Source organism: Nematostella vectensis, chromosome 5 (genome assembly GCF_932526225.1).
Source record: "Nematostella vectensis chromosome 5, jaNemVect1.1, whole genome shotgun sequence".
NCBI classification, from domain to species: domain Eukaryota; kingdom Metazoa; phylum Cnidaria; class Anthozoa; order Actiniaria; family Edwardsiidae; genus Nematostella; species Nematostella vectensis.
This window is the reverse complement of record NC_064038.1, coordinates 18,425,428-18,435,501: the sequence shown is the minus strand read 5'-3', so window position 1 is coordinate 18,435,501 and position 10,074 is coordinate 18,425,428. Positions and strand designations below refer to the sequence as shown.

Below are 10,074 nucleotides of genomic sequence, written 5' to 3'. Positions count from 1 at the left end.
AGAACTGTTTAAGATCTATCTATTATATAACAGTCCTGTGAGTACCTCGATAACAAAAAGGAAATGCCTACAGCACACGGTATTCCCAGGCGGTCACCCGTCCAAGTACTAACCGTGCCCTACTGACTTTAAGTTCTGTGATCGGACGAGAACTGGTGCTTTCTCAGTAATATGGCCGTAAACGATAGAACTGTGTAACATCTATCTATTATATAACAGTCCTGTCAGTACCTCGATAACAAAAAGGAAATGCCAACAGCACACGGTATTCCGAAGCGGTCACCCATCCAAGTACTTACCGCGCCCTACTGAGCTTAACTTCGGTGATCGGACGAGAACCGGTGCTTTCTAAGTGGTATGGCCGTAGACGATAGAACTGTGTAAGATATATCTATTATCTAACAGTCCTGTGAGTACTTCGATGACAAAAAGGAAATGCCTACAGCACACGGTATTCCCAGGCGGTCACCCATCCAAGTACTAACCGCGCCCTACTGAGCTTAACTTCGGTGATCGGACGAGAACCGGTGCTTTCTCAGTGGTATGGTCGTAGACGACAGAACTGTGTAAGATCTATCTATTATATAACAGTCCTGTGAGTACCTCGATAACAAAAAGGAAATGCCTACAGCACACGGTATTCCCAGGCGGTCACCCATCCAAGTACTAACCGTGCCCTACTGAGCTTAACTACGGTGATCGGACGAGAACCGGTGCTTTCTCAGTGGTATGGCCGTAGACGACAGAACTGTGTAAGAAAAAGATTTTATATAACAGTCCTGTGAGTACTTTGGTAACAAAAAGGAAATGCCTACAGCACACGGTATTTCGAAGCGGTCACCCATCCAAGTACTTACCGCGCCCTACTGAGCTTAACTTCGGTGATCGGACGAGAACCGGTGCTTTTTAAGTGGTATGGCCGTAGACGACAGAACTGTGTAAGAAATATATATTATATAACAGTCCTGTGAGTACTTCGATGACAAAAAGGAAATGCCTACAGCACACGGTATTCCCAGGCGGTCACCCATCCAAGTACTAACCGCGCCCTACTGAGCTTAACTTCGGTGACCGGACGAGAACCGGTGCTTTCTCAGTGGTATGGCCGTAGACGATAGAACTGTGTAAGATCTATCTATTATATAACAGTCCTGTTAGTACTTCGAAAACAAAAAGTAAATGCCTACAGCACACGGTATTCCCAGACGGTCACCCATCCAAGTACTAACCGCGCCCGACTGAGCTTAACTTCGGTGATCGGACGAGAACCGGTGCTTTCTCAGTGGTATGGCCGTAGACGATAGAACTGTTTAAGATCTATCTATTATATAACAGTCCTGTGAGTACTTCGATGACAAAAAGTAAATGCCTACAGCACACGGTATTCCCAGGCGGTCACCCATCCAAGTACTAACCGCGCCCTACTGAGCTTAACTTCGGTGATCGGACGAGAACCGGTGCTTTCTCAGTGGTATGGCCGTAGACGTTAGAACAGTTTAAGATCTATCTATTATATAACAGTCCTGTCAGTACCTCGATAACAAAAAGGAAATGCCTACAGCACACAGTATTCCCAGGCGGTCACCCGTCCAAGTACTAACCGTGCCATACTGACTTTAAGTTCTGTGATCGGACGAGAACTGGTGCTTTCTCAGTGGTATGGCCGTAAACGATAGAACTGTGTAACATCTATCTATTATATAACAGTCCTGTCAGTACCTCGATAACAAAAAGGAAATGCCTACAGCACACGGTATTCCGAAGCGGTCACCCATCCAAGTACTTACCGCGCCCTAATGAGCTTAACTTCGGTGATCGGACGAGAACCGGTGCTTTCTAAGTGGTATGGCCGTAGACGATAGAACTGTGTAAGATCTATCTATTATATAACAGTCCTGTGAGTACTTCGATGACAAAAAGGAAATGCCTACAGCACACGGTATTCCCAGGCGGTCACCCATCCAAGTACTAACCGCGCCCTACTGAGCTTAACTTCGGTGATCGGACGAGAACCGGTGCTTTCTCAGTGGTATGGTCGTAGACGACAGAACTGTTTAAGATCTATCTATTATATAACAGTCCTGTGAGTACCTCGATAACAAAAAGGAAATGCCTACAGCACACGGTATTCCCAGGCGGTCACACATCCAAGTACTAACCGTGCCCTACTGAGCTTAACTTCGGTGATCGGACGAGAACCGGTGCTTTCTCAGTGGTATGGCCGTAAACGATAGAACTGTGTAACATCTATCTATTATATAACAGTCCTGTCAGTACCTCGATAACAAAAAGGAAATGCCTACAGCACACGGTATTCCGAAGCGGTCACCCATCCAAGTACTTACCGCGCCCTAATGAGCTTAACTTCGGTGATCGGACGAGAACCGGTGCTTTCTAAGTGGTATGGCCGTAGACGATAGAACTGTGTAAGATCTATCTATTATATAACAGTCCTGTGAGTACTTCGATGACAAAAAGGAAATGCCTACAGCACACGGTATTCCCAGGCGGTCACCCATCCAAGTACTAACCGCGCCCTACTGAGCTTAACTTCGGTGATCGGACGAGAACCGGTGCTTTCTCAGTGGTATGGTCGTAGACGACAGAACTGTTTAAGATCTATCTATTATATAACAGTCCTGTGAGTACCTCAATAACAAAAAGGAAATGCCTACAGCACACGGTATTCCCAGGCGGTCACACATCCAAGTACTAACCGTGCCCTACTGAGCTTAACTACGGTGATCGGACGAGAACCGGTGCTTTCTCAGTGGTATGGCCGTAGACGACAGAACTGTGTAAGAAATAGATTTTATATAACAGTCCTGTGAGTACTTTGGTAACAAAAAGGAAATGCCTACAGCACACGGTATTCCGAAGCGGTCACCCATCCAAGTACTTACCGCGCCCTACTGAGCTTAACTTCGGTGATGGGACGAGAACCGGTGCTTTCTAAGTGGTATGGCCGTAGACGATAGAACTGTGTAAGATCTATCTATTATATAACAGTCCTGTGAGTACTTCGATGACAAAAAGGAAATGCCTACAGCACACGGTATTCCCAGGCGGTCACCCATCCAAGTACTAACCGCGCCCTACTGAGCTTAACTTCGGTGATCGGACGAGAACCGGTGCTTTCTCAGTGGTATGGTCGTAGACGACAGAACTGTTTAAGATCTATCTATTATATAACAGTCCTGTGAGTACCTCGATAACAAAAAGGAAATGCCTACAGCACACGGTATTCCCAGGCGGTCACCCATCCAAGTACTAACCGTGCCCTACTGAGCTTAACTACGGTGATCGGACGAGAACCGGTGCTTTCTCAGTGGTATGGCCGTAGACGACAGAACTGTGTAAGAAATAGATTTTATATAACAGTCCTGTGAGTACTTTGGTAACAAAAAGGAAATGCCTACAGCACACGGTATTCCGAAGCGGTCACCCATCCAAGTACTTACCGCGCCCTACTGAGCTTAACTTCGGTGATCGGACGAGAACCGGTGCTTTCTAAGTGGTATGGCCGTAGACGATAGAACTGTGTAAGATCTATCTATTATATAACAGTCCTGTGTGTACTTCGATGACAAAAAGGAAATGCCTACAGCACACGGTATTCCCAGGCGGTCACCCATCCAAGTACTAACCGCGCCCTACTGAGCTTAACTTCGGTGATCGGACGAGAACCGGTGCTTTCTCAGTGGTATGGTCGTAGACGACAGAACTGTTTAAGATCTATCTATTATATAACAGTCCTGTGAGTACCTCGATAACAAAAAGGAAATGCCTACAGCACACGGTATTCCCAGGCGGTCACCCATCCAAGTACTAACCGTGCCCTACTGAGCTTAACTACGGTGATCGGACGAGAACCGGTGCTTTCTCAGTGGTATGGCCGTAGACGACAGAACTGTGTAAGAAATAGATTTTATATAACAGTCCTGTGAGTACTTTGGTAACAAAAAGGAAATGCCTACAGCACACGGTATTCCGAAGCGGTCACCCATCCAAGTACTTACCGCGCCCTACTGAGCTTAACTTCGGTGATCGGACGAGAACCGGTGCTTTCTAAGTGGTATGGCCGTAGACGACAGAACTGTGTAAGAAATATATATTATATAACAGTCCTGTGAGTACTTCGATGACAAAAAGGAAATGCCTACAGCACACGGTATTCCCAGGCGGTCACCCATCCAAGTACTAACCGCGCCCTACTGAGCTTAACTTCGGTGATCGGACGAGAACCGGTGCTTTCTCAGTGGTATGGCCGTAGACGATAGAACTGTGTAAGATCTATCTATTATATAACAGTCCTGTTAGTACTTCGAAAACAAAAAGTAAATGCCTACAGCACACGGTATTCCCAGGCGGTCACCCATCCAAGTACTAACCGCGCCCTACTGAGCTTAACTTCGGTGATCGGACGAGAACCGGTGCTTTCTCAGTGGTATGGCCGTAGACGATAGAACTGTTTAAGATCTATCTATTATATAACAGTCCTGTGAGTACCTCGATAACAAAAAGGAAATGCCTACAGCACACAGTATTCCCAGGCGGTCACCCGTCCAAGTACTAACCGTGCCCTACTGAGCTTAAATTCGGTGATCGGACGAGAACCGGTGCTTTCTCAGTGGTATGGCCGTAGACGACAGAACTGTGTAAGAAATATATATTATATAACAGTCCTGTGAGTACTTCGATGACAAAAAGGAAATGCCTACAGCACACGGTATTCCCAGGCGGTCACCCATCCAAGTACTAACCGCGCCCTACTGAGCTTAACTTCGGTGATCGGACGAGAACCGGTGCTTTCTCAGTGGTATGGTCGTAGACGACAGAACTGTTTAAGATCTATCTATTATATAACAGTCCTGTGAGTACCTCGATAACAAAAAGGAAATGCCTACAGCACACGGTATTCCCAGGCGGTCACCCATCCAAGTACTAACCGTGCCCTACTGAGCTTAACTTCGGTGATCGGACGAGAACCGGTGCTTTCTCAGTGGTATGGCCGTAGACGACAGAACTGTGTAAGAAATATATATTATATAACAGTCCTGTGAGTACTTCGATGACAAAAAGGAAATGCCTACAGCACACGGTATTCCCAGGCTGTCACCCATCCAAGTACTAACCGCACCCTACTGAGCTTAACTTCGGTGATCGGACGAGAACCGGTGCTTTCTCAGTGGTATGGTCGTAGACGACAGAACTGTTTAAGATCTATCTATTATATAACAGTCCTGTGAGTACCTCGATAACAAAAAGGAAATGCCTACAGCACACGGTATTCCCAGGCGGTCACACATCCAAGTACTAACCGTGCCCTACTGAGCTTAACTACGGTGATCGGACGAGAACCGGTGCTTTCTCAGTGGTATGGCCGTAGACGACAGAACTGTGTAAGAAATAGATTTTATATAACAGTCCTGTGAGTACTTTGGTAACAAAAAGGAAATGCCTACAGCACACGGTATTCCGAAGCGGTCACCCATCCAAGTACTTACCGCGCCCTACTGAGCTTAACTTCGGTGATCGGACGAGAACCGGTGCTTTCTAAGTGGTATGGCCGTAGACGATAGAACTGTGTAAGATCTATCTATTATATAACAGTCCTGTGAGTACTTCGATGACAAAAAGGAAATGCCTACAGCACACGGTATTCCCAGGCGGTCACCCATCCAAGTACTAACCGCGCCCTACTGAGCTTAACTTCGGTGATCGGACGAGAACCGGTGCTTTCTCAGTGGTATGGCCGTAGACGACAGAACTGTGTAAGAAATATATATTATATAACAGTCCTGTGAGTACTTCGATGACAAAAAGGAAATGCCTACAGCACACGGTATTCCCAGGCTGTCACCCATCCAAGTACTAACCGCACCCTACTGAGCTTAACTTCGGTGATCGGACGAGAACCGGTGCTTTCTCAGTGGTATGGTCGTAGACGACAGAACTGTTTAAGATCTATCTATTATATAACAGTCCTGTGAGTACCTCGATAACAAAAAGGAAATGCCTACAGCACACGGTATTCCCAGGCGGTCACACATCCAAGTACTAACCGTGCCCTACTGAGCTTAACTACGGTGATCGGACGAGAACCGGTGCTTTCTCAGTGGTATGGCCGTAGACGACAGAACTGTGTAAGAAATAGATTTTATATAACAGTCCTGTGAGTACTTTGGTAACAAAAAGGAAATGCCTACAGCACACGGTATTCCGAAGCGGTCACCCATCCAAGTACTTACCGCGCCCTACTGAGCTTAACTTCGGTGATCGGACGAGAACCGGTGCTTTCTAAGTGGTATGGCCGTAGACGATAGAACTGTGTAAGATCTATCTATTATATAACAGTCCTGTGAGTACTTCGATGACAAAAAGGAAATGCCTACAGCACACGGTATTCCCAGGCGGTCACCCATCCAAGTACTAACCGCGCCCTACTGAGCTTAACTTCGGTGATCGGACGAGAACCGGTGCTTTCTCAGTGGTATGGCCGTAGAAGACAGAACTGTGTAAGAAATATATATTATATAACAGTCCTGTGAGTACTTCGATGACAAAAAGGAAATGCCTACAGCACACGGTATTCCCAGGCGGTCACCCATCCACGTACTAACCGCGCCCTACTGAGCTTAACATCGGTGATCGGACGAGAACCGGTGCTTTCTCAGTGGTATGGTCGTAGACGACAGAACTGTTTAAGATCTATCTATTATATAACAGTCCTGTGAGTACCTCGATAACAAAAAGGAAATGCCTACAGCACACGGTATTCCCAGGCGGTCACCCATCCAAGTACTAACCGTGCCCTACTGAGCTTAACTACGGTGATCGGACGAGAACCGGTGCTTTCTCAGTGGTATGGCCGTAGACGACAGAACTGTGTAAGAAATAGATTTTATATAACAGTCCTGTGAGAACTTTGGTAACAAAAAGGAAATGTCTACAGCACACGGTATTCCGAAGCGGTCACCCATCCAAGTACTTACCGCGCCCTACTGAGCTTAACTTCGGTGATCGGACGAGAACCGGTGCTTTCTCAGTGGTATGGCCGTAGACGACAGAACTGTGTAAGAAATAGATTTTATATAACAGTCCTGTGAGTACTTTGGTAACAAAAAGGAAATGCCTACAGCACACGGTATTCCGAAGCGGTCACCCATCCAAGTACTAACCGCGCCCTACTGAGCTTAACTTCGGTGATCAGACGAGAACCGGTGCTTTCTAAGTGGTATGGCCGTAGACGATAGAACTGTGTAAGATCTATCTATTATATAACAGTCCTGTGAGTACCTCGATAACAAAAAGGAAATGACTACAGCACACGGTATTCCCAGGCGGTCACCCATCCAAGTACTAACCGTGCCCTACTGAGCTTAACTACGGTGATCGGACGAGAACCGGTGCTTTCTCAGTGGTATGGCCGTAGACGACAGAACTGTGCAAGAAATAGATTTTATATAACAGTCCTGTGAGCACTTTTGTAACAAAAAGGAAATGCCTACAGCACACGGTATTCCGAAGCGGTCACCCATCCACGTACTTACCGCGCCCTACTGAGCTTAACTTCGGTGATGGGACGAGAACCGGTGCTTTCTAAGTGGTATGGCCGTAGACGATAGAACTGTGTAAGAAATATATATTATATAACAGTCCTGTGAGTACTTCGATGACAAAAAGGAAATGCCTACAGCACACGGTATTCCGAAGCGGTCACCCATCCAAGTACTTACCGCGCCCTACTGAGCTTAACTTCGGTGATCGGACGAGAACCGGTGCTTTCTAAGTGGTATGGCCGTAGACGATAGAACTGTGTAAGATCTATCTATTATATAACAGTCCTGTGAGTACTTCGATGACAAAAAGGAAATGCCTACAGCACACGGTATTCCCAGGCGGTCACCCATCCAAGTACTAACCACGCCCTACTGAGCTTAAATTCGGTGATCGGACGAGAACCGGTGCTTTCTCAGTGGTATGGTCGTAGACGACAGAACTGTTTAAGATCTATCTATTATATAACAGTCCTGTTAGTACTTCGATGACAAAAAGGAAATGCCTACAGCACACGGTATTCCCAGGCGGTCACCCATCCAAGTACTAACCGCGCCCTACTGAGCTTAACTTCGGTGATCGGACGAGAACCGGTGCTTTCTCAGTGGTATGGCCGTAGACGATAGAACTGTTTAAGATCTATCTATTATATAACAGTCCTGTGAGTACCTCGATAACAAAAAGGAAATGCCTACAGCACACGGTATTCCCAGGCGGTCACCAATCCAAGTACTAGCCGTGCCCTACTGAGCTTAACTACGGTGATCGGACGAGAACCGGTGCTTTCTCAGTGGTATGGCCGTAGACGACAGAACTGTATAAGAAATAGATTTGATATAACAGTCCTGTGAGTACTTCGGTAACAAAAAGGAAATGCCTACAGCACACGGTATTCCGAAGCGGTCACCTATCCAAGTACTTACCGCGCCCTACTGAGCTTAACTTCGGTGATCGGACGAGAACCGGTGCTTTCTCAGTGGTATGGCCGTAGACGATAGAACTGTGTAAGGTCTATCTATTATATAACAGTTCTGTGAGTACATCGATAAGAAAAAGGAAATGCGTACAGCACACGGTATTCCCAGGCGGTCACCCGTCCAAGTACTAACCGTGCCCTACTGAGCTTAACTACGGTGATCGGACGAGAACCGGTGCTTTCTCAGTGGTATGGCCGTAGACGACAGAACTGTGTAAGAAATATATATTATATAACAGTCCTGTGAGTACTTCGATGACAAAAAGGAAATGCCTACAGCACACGGTATTCCCAGGCTGTCACCCATCCAAGTACTAACCGCACCCTACTGAGCTTAACTTCGGTGATCGGACGAGAACCGGTGCTTTCTCAGTGGTATGGTCGTAGACGACAGAACTGTTTAAGATCTATCTATTATATAACAGTCCTGTGAGTACCTCGATAACAAAAAGGAAATGCCTACAGCACACGGTATTCCCAGGCGGTCACCCATCCAAGTACTAACCGTGCCCTACTGAGCTTAACTACGGTGATCGGACGAGAACCGGTGCTTTCTCAGTGGTATGGCCGTAGACGACAGAACTGTGTAAGAAATAGATTTTATATAACAGTCCTGTGAGAACTTTGGTAACAAAAAGGAAATGTCTACAGCACACGGTATTCCGAAGCGGTCACCCATCCAAGTACTTACCGCGCCCTACTGAGCTTAACTTCGGTGATCGGACGAGAACCGGTGCTTTCTCAGTGGTATGGCCGTAGACGACAGAACTGTGTAAGAAATAGATTTTATATAACAGTCCTGTGAGTACTTTGGTAACAAAAAGGAAATGCCTACAGCACACGGTATTCCAAAGCGGTCACCCATCCAAGTACTAACCGCGCCCTACTGAGCTTAACTTCGGTGATCGGACGAGAACCGGTGCTTTCTAAGTGGTATGGCCGTAGACGATAGAACTGTGTAAGATCTATCTATTATATAACAGTCCTGTGAGTACCTCGATAACAAAAAGGAAATGACTACAGCACACGGTATTCCCAGGCGGTCACCCATCCAAGTACTAACCGTGCCCTACTGAGCTTAACTACGGTGATCGGACGAGAACCGGTGCTTTCTCAGTGGTATGGCCGTAGACGACAGAACTGTGCAAGAAATAGATTTTATATAACAGTCCTGTGAGAACTTTTGTAACAAAAAGGAAATGCCTACAGCACACGGTATTCCGAAGCGGTCACCCATCCACGTACTTACCGCGCCCTACTGAGCTTAACTTCGGTGATGGGACGAGAACCGGTGCTTTCTAAGTGGTATGGCCGTAGACGATAGAACTGTGTAAGAAATATATATTATATAACAGTCCTGTGAGTACTTCGATGACAAAAAGGAAATGCCTACAGCACACGGTATTCCGAAGCGGTCACCCATCCAAGTACTTACCGCGCCCTACTGAGCTTAACTTCGGTGATCGGACGAGAACCGGTGCTTTCTAAGTGGTATGGCCGTAGACGATAGAACTGTGTAAGATCTATCTATTATATAA

The 10,074-nt window shown here is 46.5% G+C and overlaps 50 non-coding genes and 4 pseudogenes across 50 annotated transcripts; all 54 read right to left on the bottom strand.

The window, feature by feature from the left end:
- Window positions 1–64: 64 nt before the first annotated feature.
- LOC125566992 lies at window positions 65–183 on the bottom strand (annotated as a pseudogene).
- Window positions 184–250: 67 nt separating this feature from the next.
- LOC125565979 lies at window positions 251–369 on the bottom strand. The gene has a single exon (XR_007310987.1). It is a non-coding gene; the product is annotated as a 5S ribosomal RNA (ribosomal RNA).
- A 67-nt stretch (window positions 370–436) lies between these two features.
- LOC125563841 lies at window positions 437–555 on the bottom strand. Its single transcript, XR_007308860.1, has one exon. It is a non-coding gene; the product is annotated as a 5S ribosomal RNA (ribosomal RNA).
- Window positions 556–622: 67 nt separating this feature from the next.
- Window positions 623–741, bottom strand: LOC125563326. The gene has a single exon (XR_007308345.1). It is a non-coding gene; the product is annotated as a 5S ribosomal RNA (ribosomal RNA).
- A 67-nt stretch (window positions 742–808) lies between these two features.
- On the bottom strand, window positions 809–927 carry LOC125566450. The gene has a single exon (XR_007311459.1). It is a non-coding gene; the product is annotated as a 5S ribosomal RNA (ribosomal RNA).
- A 67-nt stretch (window positions 928–994) lies between these two features.
- LOC125563662 lies at window positions 995–1,113 on the bottom strand. Its single transcript, XR_007308682.1, has one exon. It is a non-coding gene; the product is annotated as a 5S ribosomal RNA (ribosomal RNA).
- Window positions 1,114–1,180: 67 nt separating this feature from the next.
- Window positions 1,181–1,299, bottom strand: LOC125563518. Its single transcript, XR_007308537.1, has one exon. It is a non-coding gene; the product is annotated as a 5S ribosomal RNA (ribosomal RNA).
- Window positions 1,300–1,366: 67 nt separating this feature from the next.
- LOC125564640 lies at window positions 1,367–1,485 on the bottom strand. The gene has a single exon (XR_007309659.1). It is a non-coding gene; the product is annotated as a 5S ribosomal RNA (ribosomal RNA).
- Window positions 1,486–1,552: 67 nt separating this feature from the next.
- On the bottom strand, window positions 1,553–1,671 carry LOC125567056 (annotated as a pseudogene).
- Window positions 1,672–1,738: 67 nt separating this feature from the next.
- LOC125566186 lies at window positions 1,739–1,857 on the bottom strand. The gene has a single exon (XR_007311193.1). It is a non-coding gene; the product is annotated as a 5S ribosomal RNA (ribosomal RNA).
- A 67-nt stretch (window positions 1,858–1,924) lies between these two features.
- Window positions 1,925–2,043, bottom strand: LOC125563840. Its single transcript, XR_007308859.1, has one exon. It is a non-coding gene; the product is annotated as a 5S ribosomal RNA (ribosomal RNA).
- A 67-nt stretch (window positions 2,044–2,110) lies between these two features.
- Window positions 2,111–2,229, bottom strand: LOC125564765. Its single transcript, XR_007309785.1, has one exon. It is a non-coding gene; the product is annotated as a 5S ribosomal RNA (ribosomal RNA).
- Window positions 2,230–2,296: 67 nt separating this feature from the next.
- On the bottom strand, window positions 2,297–2,415 carry LOC125566185. The gene has a single exon (XR_007311192.1). It is a non-coding gene; the product is annotated as a 5S ribosomal RNA (ribosomal RNA).
- A 67-nt stretch (window positions 2,416–2,482) lies between these two features.
- Window positions 2,483–2,601, bottom strand: LOC125563838. Its single transcript, XR_007308857.1, has one exon. It is a non-coding gene; the product is annotated as a 5S ribosomal RNA (ribosomal RNA).
- Window positions 2,602–2,668: 67 nt separating this feature from the next.
- LOC125564808 lies at window positions 2,669–2,787 on the bottom strand. The gene has a single exon (XR_007309826.1). It is a non-coding gene; the product is annotated as a 5S ribosomal RNA (ribosomal RNA).
- A 67-nt stretch (window positions 2,788–2,854) lies between these two features.
- Window positions 2,855–2,973, bottom strand: LOC125566480. Its single transcript, XR_007311489.1, has one exon. It is a non-coding gene; the product is annotated as a 5S ribosomal RNA (ribosomal RNA).
- Window positions 2,974–3,040: 67 nt separating this feature from the next.
- On the bottom strand, window positions 3,041–3,159 carry LOC125563837. Its single transcript, XR_007308856.1, has one exon. It is a non-coding gene; the product is annotated as a 5S ribosomal RNA (ribosomal RNA).
- A 67-nt stretch (window positions 3,160–3,226) lies between these two features.
- On the bottom strand, window positions 3,227–3,345 carry LOC125563325. Its single transcript, XR_007308344.1, has one exon. It is a non-coding gene; the product is annotated as a 5S ribosomal RNA (ribosomal RNA).
- A 67-nt stretch (window positions 3,346–3,412) lies between these two features.
- LOC125565490 lies at window positions 3,413–3,531 on the bottom strand. The gene has a single exon (XR_007310504.1). It is a non-coding gene; the product is annotated as a 5S ribosomal RNA (ribosomal RNA).
- Window positions 3,532–3,598: 67 nt separating this feature from the next.
- LOC125563836 lies at window positions 3,599–3,717 on the bottom strand. The gene has a single exon (XR_007308855.1). It is a non-coding gene; the product is annotated as a 5S ribosomal RNA (ribosomal RNA).
- A 67-nt stretch (window positions 3,718–3,784) lies between these two features.
- Window positions 3,785–3,903, bottom strand: LOC125563324. The gene has a single exon (XR_007308343.1). It is a non-coding gene; the product is annotated as a 5S ribosomal RNA (ribosomal RNA).
- Window positions 3,904–3,970: 67 nt separating this feature from the next.
- Window positions 3,971–4,089, bottom strand: LOC125565489. The gene has a single exon (XR_007310503.1). It is a non-coding gene; the product is annotated as a 5S ribosomal RNA (ribosomal RNA).
- A 67-nt stretch (window positions 4,090–4,156) lies between these two features.
- LOC125564629 lies at window positions 4,157–4,275 on the bottom strand. The gene has a single exon (XR_007309648.1). It is a non-coding gene; the product is annotated as a 5S ribosomal RNA (ribosomal RNA).
- Window positions 4,276–4,342: 67 nt separating this feature from the next.
- On the bottom strand, window positions 4,343–4,461 carry LOC125564617. The gene has a single exon (XR_007309636.1). It is a non-coding gene; the product is annotated as a 5S ribosomal RNA (ribosomal RNA).
- A 67-nt stretch (window positions 4,462–4,528) lies between these two features.
- Window positions 4,529–4,647, bottom strand: LOC125565770. Its single transcript, XR_007310781.1, has one exon. It is a non-coding gene; the product is annotated as a 5S ribosomal RNA (ribosomal RNA).
- A 67-nt stretch (window positions 4,648–4,714) lies between these two features.
- On the bottom strand, window positions 4,715–4,833 carry LOC125563835. Its single transcript, XR_007308854.1, has one exon. It is a non-coding gene; the product is annotated as a 5S ribosomal RNA (ribosomal RNA).
- A 67-nt stretch (window positions 4,834–4,900) lies between these two features.
- On the bottom strand, window positions 4,901–5,019 carry LOC125564173. The gene has a single exon (XR_007309193.1). It is a non-coding gene; the product is annotated as a 5S ribosomal RNA (ribosomal RNA).
- Window positions 5,020–5,086: 67 nt separating this feature from the next.
- On the bottom strand, window positions 5,087–5,205 carry LOC125566093. Its single transcript, XR_007311100.1, has one exon. It is a non-coding gene; the product is annotated as a 5S ribosomal RNA (ribosomal RNA).
- Window positions 5,206–5,272: 67 nt separating this feature from the next.
- Window positions 5,273–5,391, bottom strand: LOC125564807. The gene has a single exon (XR_007309825.1). It is a non-coding gene; the product is annotated as a 5S ribosomal RNA (ribosomal RNA).
- A 67-nt stretch (window positions 5,392–5,458) lies between these two features.
- On the bottom strand, window positions 5,459–5,577 carry LOC125565488. The gene has a single exon (XR_007310502.1). It is a non-coding gene; the product is annotated as a 5S ribosomal RNA (ribosomal RNA).
- A 67-nt stretch (window positions 5,578–5,644) lies between these two features.
- On the bottom strand, window positions 5,645–5,763 carry LOC125564606. Its single transcript, XR_007309625.1, has one exon. It is a non-coding gene; the product is annotated as a 5S ribosomal RNA (ribosomal RNA).
- Window positions 5,764–5,830: 67 nt separating this feature from the next.
- LOC125566092 lies at window positions 5,831–5,949 on the bottom strand. Its single transcript, XR_007311099.1, has one exon. It is a non-coding gene; the product is annotated as a 5S ribosomal RNA (ribosomal RNA).
- A 67-nt stretch (window positions 5,950–6,016) lies between these two features.
- Window positions 6,017–6,135, bottom strand: LOC125564806. The gene has a single exon (XR_007309824.1). It is a non-coding gene; the product is annotated as a 5S ribosomal RNA (ribosomal RNA).
- A 67-nt stretch (window positions 6,136–6,202) lies between these two features.
- LOC125565487 lies at window positions 6,203–6,321 on the bottom strand. Its single transcript, XR_007310501.1, has one exon. It is a non-coding gene; the product is annotated as a 5S ribosomal RNA (ribosomal RNA).
- Window positions 6,322–6,388: 67 nt separating this feature from the next.
- LOC125563606 lies at window positions 6,389–6,507 on the bottom strand. Its single transcript, XR_007308625.1, has one exon. It is a non-coding gene; the product is annotated as a 5S ribosomal RNA (ribosomal RNA).
- A 67-nt stretch (window positions 6,508–6,574) lies between these two features.
- On the bottom strand, window positions 6,575–6,693 carry LOC125565811. The gene has a single exon (XR_007310821.1). It is a non-coding gene; the product is annotated as a 5S ribosomal RNA (ribosomal RNA).
- Window positions 6,694–6,760: 67 nt separating this feature from the next.
- LOC125563323 lies at window positions 6,761–6,879 on the bottom strand. Its single transcript, XR_007308342.1, has one exon. It is a non-coding gene; the product is annotated as a 5S ribosomal RNA (ribosomal RNA).
- Window positions 6,880–6,946: 67 nt separating this feature from the next.
- LOC125564047 lies at window positions 6,947–7,065 on the bottom strand. Its single transcript, XR_007309066.1, has one exon. It is a non-coding gene; the product is annotated as a 5S ribosomal RNA (ribosomal RNA).
- A 67-nt stretch (window positions 7,066–7,132) lies between these two features.
- LOC125565295 lies at window positions 7,133–7,251 on the bottom strand. Its single transcript, XR_007310310.1, has one exon. It is a non-coding gene; the product is annotated as a 5S ribosomal RNA (ribosomal RNA).
- A 67-nt stretch (window positions 7,252–7,318) lies between these two features.
- On the bottom strand, window positions 7,319–7,437 carry LOC125563534. The gene has a single exon (XR_007308553.1). It is a non-coding gene; the product is annotated as a 5S ribosomal RNA (ribosomal RNA).
- Window positions 7,438–7,504: 67 nt separating this feature from the next.
- Window positions 7,505–7,623, bottom strand: LOC125566730 (annotated as a pseudogene).
- A 67-nt stretch (window positions 7,624–7,690) lies between these two features.
- On the bottom strand, window positions 7,691–7,809 carry LOC125565485. Its single transcript, XR_007310499.1, has one exon. It is a non-coding gene; the product is annotated as a 5S ribosomal RNA (ribosomal RNA).
- A 67-nt stretch (window positions 7,810–7,876) lies between these two features.
- On the bottom strand, window positions 7,877–7,995 carry LOC125564965. Its single transcript, XR_007309983.1, has one exon. It is a non-coding gene; the product is annotated as a 5S ribosomal RNA (ribosomal RNA).
- Window positions 7,996–8,062: 67 nt separating this feature from the next.
- LOC125564595 lies at window positions 8,063–8,181 on the bottom strand. Its single transcript, XR_007309614.1, has one exon. It is a non-coding gene; the product is annotated as a 5S ribosomal RNA (ribosomal RNA).
- A 67-nt stretch (window positions 8,182–8,248) lies between these two features.
- Window positions 8,249–8,367, bottom strand: LOC125564987. The gene has a single exon (XR_007310005.1). It is a non-coding gene; the product is annotated as a 5S ribosomal RNA (ribosomal RNA).
- Window positions 8,368–8,434: 67 nt separating this feature from the next.
- Window positions 8,435–8,553, bottom strand: LOC125565352. Its single transcript, XR_007310366.1, has one exon. It is a non-coding gene; the product is annotated as a 5S ribosomal RNA (ribosomal RNA).
- A 67-nt stretch (window positions 8,554–8,620) lies between these two features.
- On the bottom strand, window positions 8,621–8,739 carry LOC125565176. The gene has a single exon (XR_007310192.1). It is a non-coding gene; the product is annotated as a 5S ribosomal RNA (ribosomal RNA).
- A 67-nt stretch (window positions 8,740–8,806) lies between these two features.
- On the bottom strand, window positions 8,807–8,925 carry LOC125566091. The gene has a single exon (XR_007311098.1). It is a non-coding gene; the product is annotated as a 5S ribosomal RNA (ribosomal RNA).
- A 67-nt stretch (window positions 8,926–8,992) lies between these two features.
- LOC125563321 lies at window positions 8,993–9,111 on the bottom strand. Its single transcript, XR_007308340.1, has one exon. It is a non-coding gene; the product is annotated as a 5S ribosomal RNA (ribosomal RNA).
- Window positions 9,112–9,178: 67 nt separating this feature from the next.
- Window positions 9,179–9,297, bottom strand: LOC125564046. Its single transcript, XR_007309065.1, has one exon. It is a non-coding gene; the product is annotated as a 5S ribosomal RNA (ribosomal RNA).
- A 67-nt stretch (window positions 9,298–9,364) lies between these two features.
- On the bottom strand, window positions 9,365–9,483 carry LOC125564960. Its single transcript, XR_007309978.1, has one exon. It is a non-coding gene; the product is annotated as a 5S ribosomal RNA (ribosomal RNA).
- Window positions 9,484–9,550: 67 nt separating this feature from the next.
- Window positions 9,551–9,669, bottom strand: LOC125563533. The gene has a single exon (XR_007308552.1). It is a non-coding gene; the product is annotated as a 5S ribosomal RNA (ribosomal RNA).
- Window positions 9,670–9,736: 67 nt separating this feature from the next.
- On the bottom strand, window positions 9,737–9,855 carry LOC125566729 (annotated as a pseudogene).
- A 67-nt stretch (window positions 9,856–9,922) lies between these two features.
- LOC125565484 lies at window positions 9,923–10,041 on the bottom strand. Its single transcript, XR_007310498.1, has one exon. It is a non-coding gene; the product is annotated as a 5S ribosomal RNA (ribosomal RNA).
- Window positions 10,042–10,074: the final 33 nt, after the last annotated feature.